Source organism: Rhinatrema bivittatum, chromosome 18, assembly GCF_901001135.1.
Source record: "Rhinatrema bivittatum chromosome 18, aRhiBiv1.1, whole genome shotgun sequence".
In the NCBI taxonomy this organism is placed as follows: domain Eukaryota; kingdom Metazoa; phylum Chordata; class Amphibia; order Gymnophiona; family Rhinatrematidae; genus Rhinatrema; species Rhinatrema bivittatum.
The window spans coordinates 48447189-48462758 of record NC_042632.1 but is presented as its reverse complement, the minus strand read 5'-3'; the positions used below and the strand labels follow the sequence as shown (position 1 = coordinate 48462758).

General features: G+C 41.1%; 1 long non-coding RNA gene across 1 annotated transcript in view; it reads right to left on the bottom strand.

The window, feature by feature from the left end:
• Nucleotides 1-1157: 1157 nt before the first annotated feature.
• Nucleotides 1158-15570, bottom strand: part of LOC115079963 — a 74953-nt gene continuing 60540 nt past the window's right edge. Inside the window, exons 4-5 of the long non-coding RNA XR_003853466.1 lie at nt 6476-6658; nt 1158-2410 (exon numbers count right to left, since the gene is read on the bottom strand). This is a non-coding gene — a long non-coding RNA (uncharacterized LOC115079963). The remainder of the gene's footprint in view (nt 2411-6475; nt 6659-15570) is intronic.

Below are 15570 nucleotides of genomic sequence, written 5' to 3'. Positions count from 1 at the left end.
GCATTCGTTTGATCAATGTAAGACATGACTTTGTCACTGTTGCTTTTTGCTGATTGTAATGTAAACCGAAGTGATAATTAATCCTGTTAATTGAACCTCAGTATATAAAAGTTATAAATAAATAAATAAATGTTTGAGTCAGAAATGCGTGATATTTTATAAACCGTGTAGCTCCTGCATAAATTTCCATAGGCCCACTTAACGTGCAGAAATAGTTTTGAAAGTCAGATTCCCTTTGTTCACCATAAATTTCATTTTTCACCAGCAAGTAAAGATTTTTATACTTTTAGATTGGGCTGAAAAATGTGGACTGGTGACCGACGTGTATGCAAGGGTTCTTGGCTTCTTCCTTTTATTTCCTGGTGACATCACAGTGCGAGCATGCTCACTTGCTTTCCTCTATATGTCCAGATGTTGGGGAGGTTAGAAGAGTAACTCTGCACATTGGGAAAAATACAATGAATGTACTTTGTAATGGGTCAATCTAAGAAACAGTGTAACTGGGGTTGATGTGACTTTTCTGAGATACTCTGAGCTTCTCAGCTGCGCTTATATAATACAGAATTGTTTCGAAGTCCAGAATCTGGGTGAATCAAGCCTCCTAGTGAATCAAACATGCAAAGTATTCATGCGATCTCTAGTCTGTGAAAACTAGAGATACACTAAAAATTATGCAGAAAAAGAAATCACCATGGGGCAGAGATGACACTTTACCTGAGTCACCCCAAATCTTTATTTATTTATTTATTTATTGCAGAAAGAGGAAAAGAAATGTCCAAGGTTGCACATCTCCAGATGTTCAGCCATGGATGTGACGCAGGAATTTTGCAGAAACTGATACCTTGATCTTATACTTGAATTGAGCACATTAACTAGAAAAAGAATGTGTTTCAACGACTTCTGTCTCATAATCACAATATAACCTAGATCTAAACATCTGTGATTTCAAGTGACATTTTCTTGGGTTTTATTTGCTAAAATGAGATGCTTAATCACACTTCTATGTTGTATTTAAGTGTTAAATTTCCTTTCTTTCAAAAGTAGCTCTAACAAAAATCTTGCTTACACTTTTTAATGTCCTACTGTTTATGGTTATTAAAATTTAATATTCATGGAATCGGTAGCAAAAACTTTTTTTTATTATAAACTGCCTACAGGTTAATTTCCAAGTACTTTTAGATCTAATAGTGTAACACTTACGAATCTGGCTATGTTTTAAAGAGATTTATTTATGCTAATAATAGAGTAATACATAAGGAAAGCATGCTTTCATTTGTTGAACATCAATAAAAGTATTCTCTAAGGGTTCTATGTACTAAGCATTTTTCCCTTAAACACAAAATGGGAAAAACTCATTAGTACATCAGGTCCTAAATGTTACTAAGTACTTACAATGTTATAAAATATTTATGATCTCCATAAAGATGAGTTGTGTTAAGAAAAACATTTATTAAACACATTTGCCACTCAGTAACATCCATAAAATATTAAGCACGGAATATTAAATATTTTAAAACACTTACAAAGTGCAACTGCATTCTTAATGCAATCATATAACACACTTTTACAGGGCTCAAATAACCGAACAGGTTATAATGGTTCACATTGACGAATATAATTAAAATAAATTGCAAGTTTGTATTTGAAAGCACATAAATAGTCAAAACAAATATTCTGCACCTGCAATATTCTCTTTAATAAGTTTAAATATGTTCTCTGTGCAGATACCTACGCCTGGAATATCGGAGAAAAAGGTGGCTTCTGTCATGAGCATTATGCTAGAAACCTAGGAAGTACAACTAACCAGTAGATATTAGACATAGGCCAACCCAGGTCTAATGAGTTCCAGTCAAGGATTAGTCAATCCCCATTCATTTGGCACACCAACCAATAATCATTGAAAAGAAAAAAAAAATGATCATTAGCCAAATTTTTGTGGCATGTTCTTACTTCTTGAATAGAAAATGAGATCTCTTCCTCTCCCACAAGCACCACAGACTGAGGTTCCTATTCCGATGAATTCAGGGCAGAGCAGTTACAGGACAAAATGGCACCCAGAATGGGGATTCCTTCTGGTGCCCGTTTCCCTTTCCTTTTTGGGCTCATGTGCTCACAAACTCACAAAATGACTCCAAAAGGTGGCATTATGACTCCCCCCTCCCCCCATGGCTTGACTCTCGAAGTGGTGACCCTCCTTGCCCACTCCTTGTGATGGCCCTGTAGAGGGGCGAGTTTCCTGTCCTATGGTGGGAAAGGCAGGGGTTTCCTATTTTGATGAGCAGAAAGCGAGTTTCTTAATCCCAGAATCAGATGGTAAGCTATCTGTTTTGGGGATCCGACGGCAGGTTTCCAGCTCCCAGGACAAGTTATGGATTTTTCTCTCCTCATCTGGTAGCAGTTCTGGCTTGATCTAATTATTCAGGGTCAGAACAGGGTGCATGTGTAAGTTGGTTGCCAATGTATTGCAATTAATGAGCTGTGTGGTTATTGACATATGGGCAACTGCTTTTGCCTTCTTGCCTGGGGCTCAAATTGACAACATAGTAGGCGCATGCTCAATTGGCTTTCCTTATCCAATTCCAGATGTTCATGGTGTCAATTCTGCATATTCAAAAAGAGATACGGTGCCTCATGCCTTTTCTAATGAAGTTGACCGTGTATTATGCAATTTGGAGTGGAAGCCAGTTTGAAACCCCACACAGAAAGGGTCTGATCAGTTTTTACATCATACACAGGGTCTCTGAGTTAGTTCTTGAAACATAAGGTTTACTTATTTTTATTTGACACAGTTAACAAATATATTTCTGCTGGAATATTTTCTGGGTCCTGAATTTGGACAATTTGAGTCCCTTGTAAATACCTGCCCCTCATCTAATGTACGAGCTGTCAAAAACAGTGTTTTCAAGATTGCCGAGAAGGCATTTTGTCATTGTTTTCAACAAAGACATATAGAGCATTCAAGACCAAGCTAATGCACATAAAGCAACCTTTTATAAAATTGAAAGGCGTATAAATCAAGATAAGAGGTTTTCCTTAATACGCAGTAACATCCTTGCCAGCTTTCATTAGGCTGTGACATGTGGCGCAAATGGAAGTTTAATAATATATATTCATCTGAGTTACTTGACTTTATTAGTATTTTTTTAAACATACAAGATACATGCTGTCCATCTAAAACAAGAGAATTATTTTCCATTAGCATACACCCTATTTATCCATCTCACAGGTTATTACAACCATGTTACTGTGAGACACTGTGACTGAAGAAGGGCATCTAGCAAAAATTAGTATGTTCAAGGTCACTGTTTTCAAAGTTCCACGATCGTGCATGCTTGGTTTTTTTGGGGTAATGTACTATGTTCTGAAAAGCAAAACAAATTGCAGTGTATTTCATAGCTGGATAGATGGACAGATTTGGTGAACCTAATTCTTTAAGGGGATGTGCAAAAAATTGATTTGGACTTGCCATTTCTTGAAATGTAAAGGAAAAAAAATTACAGGTATGAGTTCTGTGTAGCTAGATTGATACAGTAACTAGATATGGGAAATAAGTGTGTAACTCCAAACTCCATAAAATGAAAACCAGATGCCTAGAGGCCAAGATCCTGTGCTCCTGGTGAATGGGTTCAAAACATGAAACAGTGGTTGAGCAGATGATATAGTGGACCAGGTTCAAAGGGGTTTCTTTTATTTCATAGGGATTCTTCTCCCCACTGTGGATGAAAACGACACCCCCATACAACACTGGGCATCTCCGAGCACACAACCACTTACCGGCCTTACCATCTCTGATGAAACAAAACCCTGGCATAAGGAGCTCAGTCCACATCAGCATTAGTGGAATATTCCAAAGTGTTCCTGCTGTTCATTTTCCTCTTCAATCAAGTTAACCACTACAAGATTTCATTTTTGAACAAACCCAATTCGATGGCGTGTATTTTTGGTCCGTTTACTACTAGGACTTTAGCAGAAGATATGTAACAAAAGACGAAGGCTTTGAAAAACCAACTTCCCCCCCATTAAGGAAAGAACCTGGGAGCCTGGGTCAGAACATGGCGCCAGCGCTCCCAAATGAACATAAATCTACCCAGATATGCCTAGGCCTCATAAAATTGTAAAGAACTGTAAAAGCCCAATCTACAGTATGTAAGCTCGCAAGATCAGAAGTAACCACGGAGGAAAAAAATCAGCTACATATTTCAATGAATTAAGAACAACCTTAGGGGGTTGCTTAGCAAAGGCTGGGTTAGGGCTTTACCATACAGTAAGCAGCATTTATCACACAGTAAATGCCTTAGCACAGAGATAACACAAGTTATTTCAAATACTGTGCGTAATCTCCCCCTAAAAAAAAAAAACTAGCATAACACTGATATGGTAATGAACTGAATTGCATGCATGCAAATCAGCTCATGACTAGTAAATGTGATGCAAAATATTTTCAGTTTTATACTTTTGCCCCAATCATGTGATGGGGCAATATTCCCAGCAATATACAACTGCTGGAGAATATACTGTGGGATTTACTAAGCTGTGATACCCAGTACCTCAGCTTAGGGCATTGTTCAGTATTTTCCCTTCCAAGAAAAAAAGTGCAGCTTAGTTACCTAGGGCAGCGCGTACTGGTCCATGGGAATAGTTCAGATGTGAGCGTGATAATAGCTGCTGCAACCATCAATATTAGGACCAATTTTGTTCACTTTATATTTCACTGACTTTGAGAAAGGATCCTGCAGTGAGGCAAAAACATCTAGTGGCTGAGATTAGCAATAAGTTTGTGAAGCTCAGGTTTTCCCATTCAGGCAAAATGATTTTCACAGTTTGCCATCCTACTAAAATCTATTAAGATTTTCTGAACAACTTATTTCATTAAACTGTTTCCTCAAATTATACACGAAGCTTTGAAGAAAAACTCTCAACTGGAATAATGTCTTACAGGCTGACGTATGTTTCCGCAGATTCACACCAGGCCACATGACATCGAGAGCCAGATATTTCTGCATTACAGTAAAAAGAGTTAACGAGCGAGGGCCCTGGGTGCACTGGTCTGCTCTCATGGCCAACTGATGAAATTACAACTTTGCAATGCATAACCATTGATCTCTTATTTTCTATATGGTGTGCTAGACCAAGCACATCTTTCCATACATTTGCCAAGACACCTCTAGGAGCCAAATTGGTACTGGAGAAAACTGGAGTCTTAAGGGTCAACAAAAAAGATGTTATAGTGCATGAATTCCAGACACCACAGATTATAGTACCATCTGAATAAGGGCCCTACGTGGTTCTTGACATACCGTGTACTACAACCATCTTTGGTTGCTGGTCCTTTGTAACAGTTGCACAACCTATTAAGACTCCACACATTTACCGTACACAAATTTTAATATAAGGTGCATAGTTGATGATGCTCTCTCTTTTGTGGTGTAGGCTATTTGGAGGTCTATATGCAAAGGGAGACAAAATAATGCTGAGTAAGATGGCAAGTTGCACACTTGCAATGAAGCTAATTGCTCAATTTTATTAGTTCACTAGAAGGAGAAGCCAGCAAAAATGAAGGCTTACCTTGCTATTGTCCCTCCCATCCCTCCCCAACCACAGCAACATGATGCTCCTGGCACCCCAACCCCTCCACAGCCCCAGTGTTCAAACCTGCCCCCCCCCCCAACCCCCACCCCTTTCAGGAGTTCCACCCGCCATCCTACATCCAGGAATTTCAGGCTCTCCATATCCCGAGGCAACCCTGCCCCCATCCCAGCATCCCAGCATTATTTGCACTCTTCGGGAACCGGGATCTATTGCTGATCTCTTGCCCCATTGGTCACTCCACACAAGATCTACGCATGCACTAGAGGTACGCGGCACGTTCTCAGTCCTATTATCACACACTAATTGCACTTAGCACGAATTATTTGCATGTAACATGCACTCACGGCAACAATCGCATGTTCGGTGGTGACAGCATGCGCTAAGTGGCATTAGCCTGTGCTAAGTCTCTTGTGCAGATCGCACACCGGTGCAAAGTCACAAACCCTCATGGCCGCAAACCAAATCGCCTTTTACGGGGCAAGAGATTCACCAAATTGACTTTGGAAAATTTGCACTTGTCAAAAATAAGGGTACACATGGCCCAGATAACTGAACAACGGAGCCAAGCATTTGGTCATTGGTTTTGAAAATTAGAGCCCTTTTTGTTTCTAATAAACCTTTCAGTTGTTTTTGCTAGATGTAGTAGCCAGCACAGGCTTTGATGACCCACAGAATTAATTTTCATAGTAAATACACATCTCTTATCCTAGAAAAAAAAAAAATATATTTATACACTGAAATCTGTTCCCCACAGTACCATAAACATGTTTCATGAAAATTGACAAGGTTACACCTTCAACATTTAAAACTAGGGAACCAACACAGAAAATTCTACCTAGTTAAAATAATTCCCTCCTTATATTTTTGATAAATAAGTACTACTTACGTGCAAAAGACCACTGGGCACATTTAAGCAGGGCACTTGTATGCCAACTCGCCTTGCCATTCATCATACACTGGCATGAAGTCTCCTGATGTTCTTGTTTGTTTGTCCGTAGACTGGCAAGACATCTCAAAGTCTCAGGGAGAGCTCAAAAGGTTAATTGGTTTTGTTGACCATCTGTTTGTGCTGTGAATGAATGCATGGAAAAAAAATGGGTAATAAACAGCGTTGGCAAGGAATTAAATAAATCTATTTCAGGGATTGGGAAGTAGCCTACATATGGATCATGTAGCAAAGTTATTCTCACTAGACAGCAAAGCCTTTGACCTTTTGAGGATACAGAAGCAAGGTGAAACGGGAAAACAAAAACAATTACAGGTGTGCAAGTGAAAAAGGAAGAGTGCTTTGAGAAACAAAAGAGGGATGAGCAAGATCAAACTCTGGCCTCATCGTCTGAAAAACTGGAACTTATGGTGGTCTGTTCCCTTTCTTGTTTTCTTTGGCTGCCTTTGGGTTGCTTGTCTGCACCACGATAAGAGCTGGGGCACAGCACACAGCGAGCAGTTCAGTCCTAGGAAATCTTACAGCGTTTCAGTGCGGTTTAGAGCAAGAGTACTGGCTTATTGCCTTTGATTCAGTACCTTGGGTGAATGCCATGCTCCATTTGTGCAACCCTACGCCTGCCTTGTGCTCTTTTCAGCGAGGGTTGTTGGATGTCCCACTTGTACGCTGTGCGCATCTCATGCAGACATGGGAACAAGCCTTTTCGGGTGCCGACCCAGTCCTCTGGAATTCACTGCCTGCCGAATTGCATCTTACCATTTGCACCTAAACATTCAAGTCTCAGTTGAAGACAAACGGGAGAAAATGTTTTTTTTACTCAGTGCATAATTAAATTCTGGAATTCGTTGCCGGAGGATATGGTGAAGGTTGTTAAGTTTAAAATGGTTTAGGCCACTGTTGGAAACGGGATGCTGGGCTTGATGGACCTTTGGTCTGACACCCCAGTATGGAAAATCTTATGTTCTTGTGTTCTAAGAGACAGATTTACAATTGGGGAAAATGTAGCACAACAAAAGCCTGCAAGTCAGTTTACAGGGATTTACTAATCCCTAATTTTCAGGAAGGAACAAATTTGTATAGAAAAAAAATCATGTAAGTGAGATACTTGTAATAAAAGCCTTGTGGGACGCCTCATTTTTTAAGCATTTCTGGGAAAAAGTTTCAAATGAACGCACATTCCTATTTGTTACCCCATTCCCCCGGAATCCCACTCGTAAGCTTGTTAAATGTAAGCAGCCCTTATGGCTTTACAAGGCTGTAGAGGTTAGTGAGGGGGGGTTTCCAATTATGGGAAACAGCAGGGGGGGGAGAAGGGCAATTACAGTTCAGTGGAGATAGGAACAGAAAGACCAAATGTGAAGAAGATGAGATGAAAGAGGCAGGAAAAAATTGGCAAACTGCGGGGGGTGGGGACGAAACGGAAATTGATGGGGGAGAGAGGGGAGGGGAGTTTAGGGGACAAAGATGGTGTTTGAGAAGTTTGTAGGGCAATGGCTGAGGGAGGTCCTGTCCTAGAGCAGTGGTGCTCCAGGAACCAGAAGGCACGGAGGTGAAGGATTTAGGGCGGCGCAAATGAGGAAAGCTTCAGCCGCCAGTAGCTGAATTTTGGTGGGAATGTGGCAGGAGCATGTGGGCTTCCTGCAAGCTGCATTGTCTGTTTCACCTCGGTTAATGGTCTGAGGCTAGGGATGCCGCTGCCTTTGCCCTGTCAGTTCTCGGGCAAAGTTAACTCGCTGCCGCTGGTTAAGACATAAAACAGATGCACAAATTAACATTGATTCTGATGAAGGAAAACACTTCAGTGTTCAAAATCTACACCAGTCCCCTAATCAGGCTGCCCCGTTTCCCAGAGTCATAACTAATAAAACCGCAGCAGAGCAACAGCAGCAATCAATTGAAACTTGGTTAGGAGTAATAAACCGAGCCCTTAGAGATGGGTTGTTCATGTACGTTTCCAAACTATGCACGGTTAACATGCATGATTGGAAAAATGAGACTGTCTGCTTCTTTAATTATAAATATAGCATGAAAAAAAGCTTTGTTTGTTTGGGTTGTTTTTTTTTCACTCAGTTTGCATCTGACCCTAAGGTTGTGCTTTGCCATTCTGTGTTACTCTCATTTATGTGATGATAATGCAAAAAGAAACAAAGTAACCCAGTGCAATGAAATAAAGTAATGGATTCAGACAGAATTCAATATCTTTTGTCTTTCATTTCAGATTCCAATCATTATTTTCAGCACCCAAATTGAATGTTTAACCACAACTAGAAGAAATGCTTTTTTTTTTTGGCCTATTTACTTATTCAGTTGTTAACAGAACTACAAAAATAAGTGACATTTCAAAAAGACTGAGAGAAATATAAAAAGGACAGAAGAAGTGCCATGGTGGGTCAGAGCAGTGGTCAATTGATTCCAGCATCCTGTGTCTGACCGTGGACAATCCCTGACACTTGGAAGTATCCGGCAGTAGTGGCATAGCCATGGTTGGGCCTGGGGGGGGGAGAGGGCACCTGTGCTCCTCTATGTATGCCTCAGGCCCACAGGAGGGGAGGGGGTGAGGCTGGAGTGAATAGAGAAACATTTATCTGCCCCCTAATCCAGCCCTTCTTCTCCTGTTGTCCCGCCCCGCCCCCGGTCATATAGGAAGCAGAAGGGAAAGGGGTGAGGCTGGAGCAGGTAGAACCAATCTTAGCCCCTCCCCTCCCACTCAGCAGCCTGCAGGGAACAGGTGAAGGGAGAGGAGGAGCTGGAGTGAACTGAACACAGGACACAGCAAAGAAAAGCAACTCTTCCCCCTAATCGCGTCCCTCCCTTCCTGTCACTGCCTCCCCATTAAAGGTGCTATTCTTTAGCCTAGGGCCAGGAGGGAGGGCTAGAGCAGAAAAAAGAGATTGGGAACAGAATCTTTAGAAAAAGCTCACCCAGGCAACAAAGGTAGAGATAAGCATTTTATTTTCAATATGCTGAATGGAATATATAATACAATTATCTAGTCGAGTGGGATAGCCGAGCCAGTCTTCATAGGCTGGAGGCAGGAACTGCACCGACTCCAGCCTTTAGTACAGTATTTAGCAAAACAAACAAGCGCAGACTGCCTACCTTATAGCAGTGTACTGTGACAACTCTGGTTTACCAGAGAGGGCTCGGGAGCTGCCTCTCCTGGAGACGCGGGGCCTTCAGTTCCTAGCTGGGATCCACCTCTTATCCTGCCCACAGATCACTCTCCCTCTCTGGAAATGAAGGTGGACCAGGTCTCTAGCCTGGTCCCACACAGGTTAAGGAGGGGAACCAGGCTAGAGACCTGGTCCCCCTCCCTCACAGTAGCCTTATGGTTCCTGGATTCCCTGCAGTTTTATTCAAAAATATTTTACATGAACTACCCAGTCTACAGAGGTCTCTTCTTCAGATGGTAATGACCTTGGACCTCCCGCCAAAAATTCACTGCCTGGCAGTCTGATCCGTTCTCTGTTGCACACTCCGAGAAATGACAATCCCAAAGTTCTGTCTTGCAATTGGACCTGTTCTCCAGAACCTCGTCCATACTTTTGTTAATCCAAGTTTATACTCCTAATCTTCACCACATCCTTTGACAACAAATTCCACAGCTTAATTGTGCATTGACTGAAAAAAAAAATGTTCGATTTGTTTTAAATCGTGTACTAGTTAATTTCATGGCGTGTCCCACAGTTCTTGTACTGTCTGAGAGAGTAAATGACCATTCCCTATAAACTTGTTCCCCCCACCTCATGATTTTATAAACCTCTTTCATAGCTCCTCTCAATTAGTCTTTTCTTCGAGCTGTTTAGTTTTTCTTCATAAGGGAGATGTTCTATCCCTTTTATCATTTTTGTTGCCCTTCTCAATACTTAAGGAGTGGTAATACCATGGGTTTATACAGACACATTATGATATTCATTTTTGCTATTCCTTCCCAAATCATTTCTAACATTCTGTTTCCTTTTGGGAACAGTTTTGCACACTGAAAAAATAAAAAATAAAAAAAGGAAAGGAAAGGAAATATATGAAGGGCAAAATTTGTAGACAGTCAAACTGGAAAGCTTCTAAACTGCACAGTTTTAGCTGAGCTGCCCCCTTCATAATTCAGCTGTGCTGGCAGATTCAGCTTGGGTGACTGGATTGGCGTAGCTGCAGATAACTTACAATCAGTCATAAAAATACGGCCCGTTTCCTTGGAACAGACCGCCATTAGAGGTACCCCAGTGGCACTCAGAGCATCGCTTGTTGATGATGGCATTTGGAAAAACCAACCGATCTCACGGGAATATCATTTTCATATTGTAAAAGCAGTACTGCAGGGAAAAAAAAAAACAAAAACTCTTCCCCATGCCACACAGGAGCAATAATTTACAAGCAGATAATAAATTATCCTGAAACTTTGTCAGCTGATATTCAGGAATGTACTGCATCAACTGCTGAATCTTTCTTGGGAATGCAAATATAGTAGCTCTCTCTCTCTTGGACTGCATCATGTAGAACCTTATGTACTTTGAGGATGTCTTGCCATAAAGCAATATTCTAGAAACTGAAAAGAAAAAATATTAAACTTCATAAAAAAACCTGCCCCAGGCAGTATCATCTTTATTTGTTAAGAGACTCATGCTGAGAGCTGTAGTTCTTCCAAAAACTTATTTAAAGGTAAATTCACATTCTCCTTTCACTAAATATAGATTTCCCAAAAGAACGAATCCTACTTTTATTTTGAGAGTAATGACAAAACTTTACTGAATCCTAGTACTACATAAGAGAAATCAAAGAGCCACTTTTATGGCTGATGGCCTCATGGGATTAATTCATTTTAAAGAAGCCGCACCTTCTCAAGCTCATCAAAATGAAAAACGTGATAAACAGGACCTCAGACTCATCATATATTGCTACATTAGAACTACAGAGATCACCTGTCAAAAAATGTCCCAATTCGTTTTTAATGAACTTAAGCTCTAATTAATTGGAAGTCAACAAAGTGGTAGGCAGAGGGTTCTCTGTTTCTGTTTGGCCACTTCATTGTTTTGTCAGACATTTGACTGCCATTTGGGTTTCTGAAAAGAAACATAGCCGTATAACCATAAAGCAGTGCATCATAGAACAAGTAGCACAATTTGAGCTCTTCCAACATTACATAAAACGTATCAGAATCAATAAGAACTAGTATAAACTAGGATAAAATAAACCACAAGTTAAAATCTCTACTTAAAAGCCTATTGGAGCAGCTAGGCCTTTATAATTCTTCCTAGCTTCATGTCAGACATACAAAGGCATTTAATTCCAAAGGGCGGGTGCCAGATAGGCAAATCAAGACCACCATGTAATTCTAACCTGATACGCAGCATGAGAACCTGTCCTCACAGGGACGACGGTAACTGTAAAACATGCGCGCGCGCCATATAAACGCGTATATGGGCGCGTGGCCAGATACGCTGGAATTTTATATCCTGCGCACAGGTACGCGCACATGTTATAAAACAGGCCTGGCGCGGATATGGGTGCTCCTGATTCTAAGCCTCAAAATGTCAGCAGTGAGACGCACAAGGGAAGACATTTTATAGCATGCGCGCGCCCAGGAACTTACCAATTTATAGCCAGTTCTTCCACCACTTTGCCCAGTCTAAGGCTATGTCCTTACACCTCACCTATAGCAGGAGTAACTTTGTGCTGAAATGTGCCTGGATGCACACCCATGCGCGTAGCTACATGCGAGCACATCTCTTGGCCCCGTCCCAGAATGCCCAGGCCCCGCCCACGCATTGGCATGGCGTATCGCTTTGAAAATTCACCTTTAAGGGCAATCGAGGAGATCGTAAAGCTCTTCCTGGTTTATACAGACAACAAAAGATTTGCCAGATAGGCAGGTTGACTATTGTAGATGGCTTTAAATGCAAAGCATAACATCTTAGACTTGACTTTGCATTGAATTGAGATCTGGGGAAATTCTTCTAAAAGCAGAGTAACATGGCGATAATTTCTTGGAGCCAAAGATTAATTTTGCTGCAGTGTTTTGAATTAGCTACAATCTTTTAATAGAATTCAATGACAATCCCTGATCTAGTACATTACAAAAGTCTAATTGACTTAGCATGAAAGCATGCAAAAGAGTTTGATGGTCATAATTGTTCTTTAAAAGGCTTTAAACGGCAGATGTAGTGAAGTAAATAAAACGAAAGCTGTACTAGAGATGATATTTGATTAGTAAACATAAGGTCGGCGCCTGAATATTTAAGAGCATTGTATAAACTGGAGCCTTTAAAAAGGGCTTGAAAACATGGTCAGGTTAATCATTTACTAGGCTACCCAATAGGAGGGAAAGATCATGGAAGCTTTCCATGAATTGATAAACTTATAAATTTGTATATATGGCAAAAGATTATGTTTACATACATTTTATCCTGCAAACTGCTATGATTATAGGAATGTGCGATATAGAAAAGAATTTTAAATAAATAAATATTTTTATTACCTCTTTCGAAGCTATATTCACTCCTCCATCTGTGGCAGTAGCTTAAGGACAGCATTTGTTCTAGAAACCCTACAATCCTTCTGATTTACTCAGATTAACTTTTAACTTGTGTAGAAAGTGTCAGTCAGCAATCTTAGCCAGGCAATCATTAAATTCAGCTAATTGTTCTGGGCGATCAGGGTCCAACTAAGCAACCACCTACGTATCATCGGCATATAAACGAAAACAACCAAAATCAGGATCTTGAACTAAAACAGCAAGAGGCTGTTTTAGTTTATTGTTTATTGTTCAAGTACCTATATATTAACTCTTGTTAAATGTACAACGCTCCGGCGTAAGTTCTTGTTCACTGTACACCGACGTGATATCTCTGATGAGCGGCGGTATATAAAAAAACTATAAATAAATAATAAATAAGAGGCGTTAAATTAAGGTTGAATAAAACAGGAGAAAGAACAGAGCCTTGAGGCGCACCATGTGAGGAGAGGGTAACCCAGAGCTCCACTTAACTGAGTAAGAACCAATTGCCCCCCAAAAAGAAATAAACTAAATCTAAGGCAATGGCCTGTATCCGAAGTTTTCTCAGCCTTCGAATCAGGGGTCCAAGACTCTTTCTTTCCCTGTTTTGGTCCTTATTCGAGTTACATTTATCGACACCATCAAGACTGTTTCCGTGCTATGCACTCGGCGGAAGCCCAGTTGTCTGGGATGGTAGGCCAAGGTCTTACCTAGGAAACGTACTGGTTGATCAGAGACAACTTTCTCTATGACGGCTCTTCCTCCTTCTTCTTTTCCTCCCCCTGTCAGCTTTAAACCATTTCTTTCTGGCTGCAATGAATATTTTGGAGGATTTTATTGAACAGCTCCCAGATATCTGCTTTAACAGCAGTAGCTTTTTTGGGTGTTTTCTACTATTTGCCCTCCAGGGGGCAAAAACTTTTGTTCGATGGAGGTGTTAGAACATTTGTGTGTGTGTGTGTGTGTATTAAAGGAATTAAGATCCTAGCCTAGCTATTGTACCTATTTGCACACCTTCATAAATCATAATTATTAAGAGGCAATGTCACGCTAGAGAAAATAAATGAATAGTCAAGCAGTTTATAAAGAAAAAAATGCAGCAGGTCAGAGGACCAAACTTCTACCTCTGAATAGCCATCTGATATTAATAATGTAACTGCAGGCTTAACACCTTTGTCTGACTTCTTCATCGCTTCTAATCGATGAATACAAACACTGAATTAGTCTTTATCTGGTTTCCCTGAGTCGACAGGACAGCACTGCATCCTTTGTGTTGTTGACTCTAAGCCCATGGTAGTAAAATCTATTAATATTTTTCATCTTTTGGACAATATTTTTCTTGGGCGCTTATGGTTGGATGAATGTTTTATTTCTCTCTTAGATGATCTCGGCATGCACTGCCTCTGGATATCTGCAGAACACACGAGCTGCACAGAATCATTTATCAAGAAAGTAAATTAAGGGGAAGGCTGCTCTTCAGAGAAGCCTCATCTTTGCACATCATTTGATAGTAATGTCAACTCGCTTAAGATTATACACAACAGTAAAGTTTAAAATCTCTCCAGCCTATAAAACAAATGGCTGTGCCCAACAAGATGTGCAGAAAAATGAAATTGTTGGGAATATTATTTAATTATCAGACAGGCGTAATCATACATAAACAGTGCCAACTGCTGAAAAGCTGGAGATGCAGGAATTGCTGCAGCCTGCAGGGATCTGGGGTTGCACCACGAATACCATTCGACTGGCCTGTGGGGTTATGCTATATTTTAGCAACTTTCTATGTTTGGAGGGGGGGGGTGATGGTAATCTAATGCAGGGATGCACACCGTGGAGAAAATCGCTCTATCTCCTCCCCCTCTTACTTCACACTGTGAAAGCCAGAAAAATGGGGAACATCTGGAGGGCTTATATGTATGCTAACGTTCATAAAGGTCCCATCTAGGGGCTGTTACGGAAGAAGCTGACTTGGCTGTAGTAGCTGTGGTACATGGAAAACCATGACCAGGATGTAGTTATACCAGGTTACAGTCCATTCAGGAAGGGACAGGACAGGAAGAAAGAGAGGAGGAATGGTCCTACTTATCAAAAATAATCTTAAGGTGACATAACTGCAGGGGCTTATGAGGTACGGAGGAGACACTGTGCATTAATCTGTTGGTTTGACGTTCAGACCTCCACCTCGGACAGAGGAGATGGATAGAGATTTAGTGGAGCATGTTCACAGCGTTGCTGTGAAAGGGCAGGTGCTCTGGTTAGGTGAGTTCACTCTGTTGCATGTTGACTGGGGCATCCTGGCTGCAGTGCCATACAGAAGCGGGGAGATCATGGATACTCTGCGGGGAGAACCGCTCCGTCAACTGGTAACGGAACCCACACATGGGGAGGGCGGTACTGGACCTGGTGCTTGCCAATGGGGAGAGTGTTTCTGATCACCTGGGAGCCAGGGATCACCGGGTGGTGTGGTCCAGTATTAGAGCTCAGGTGGTGCGGGTGCATTCAAAGGCGAGGGTTCTAGACTTCTGGAAAAGTGAGAGGGACGTTC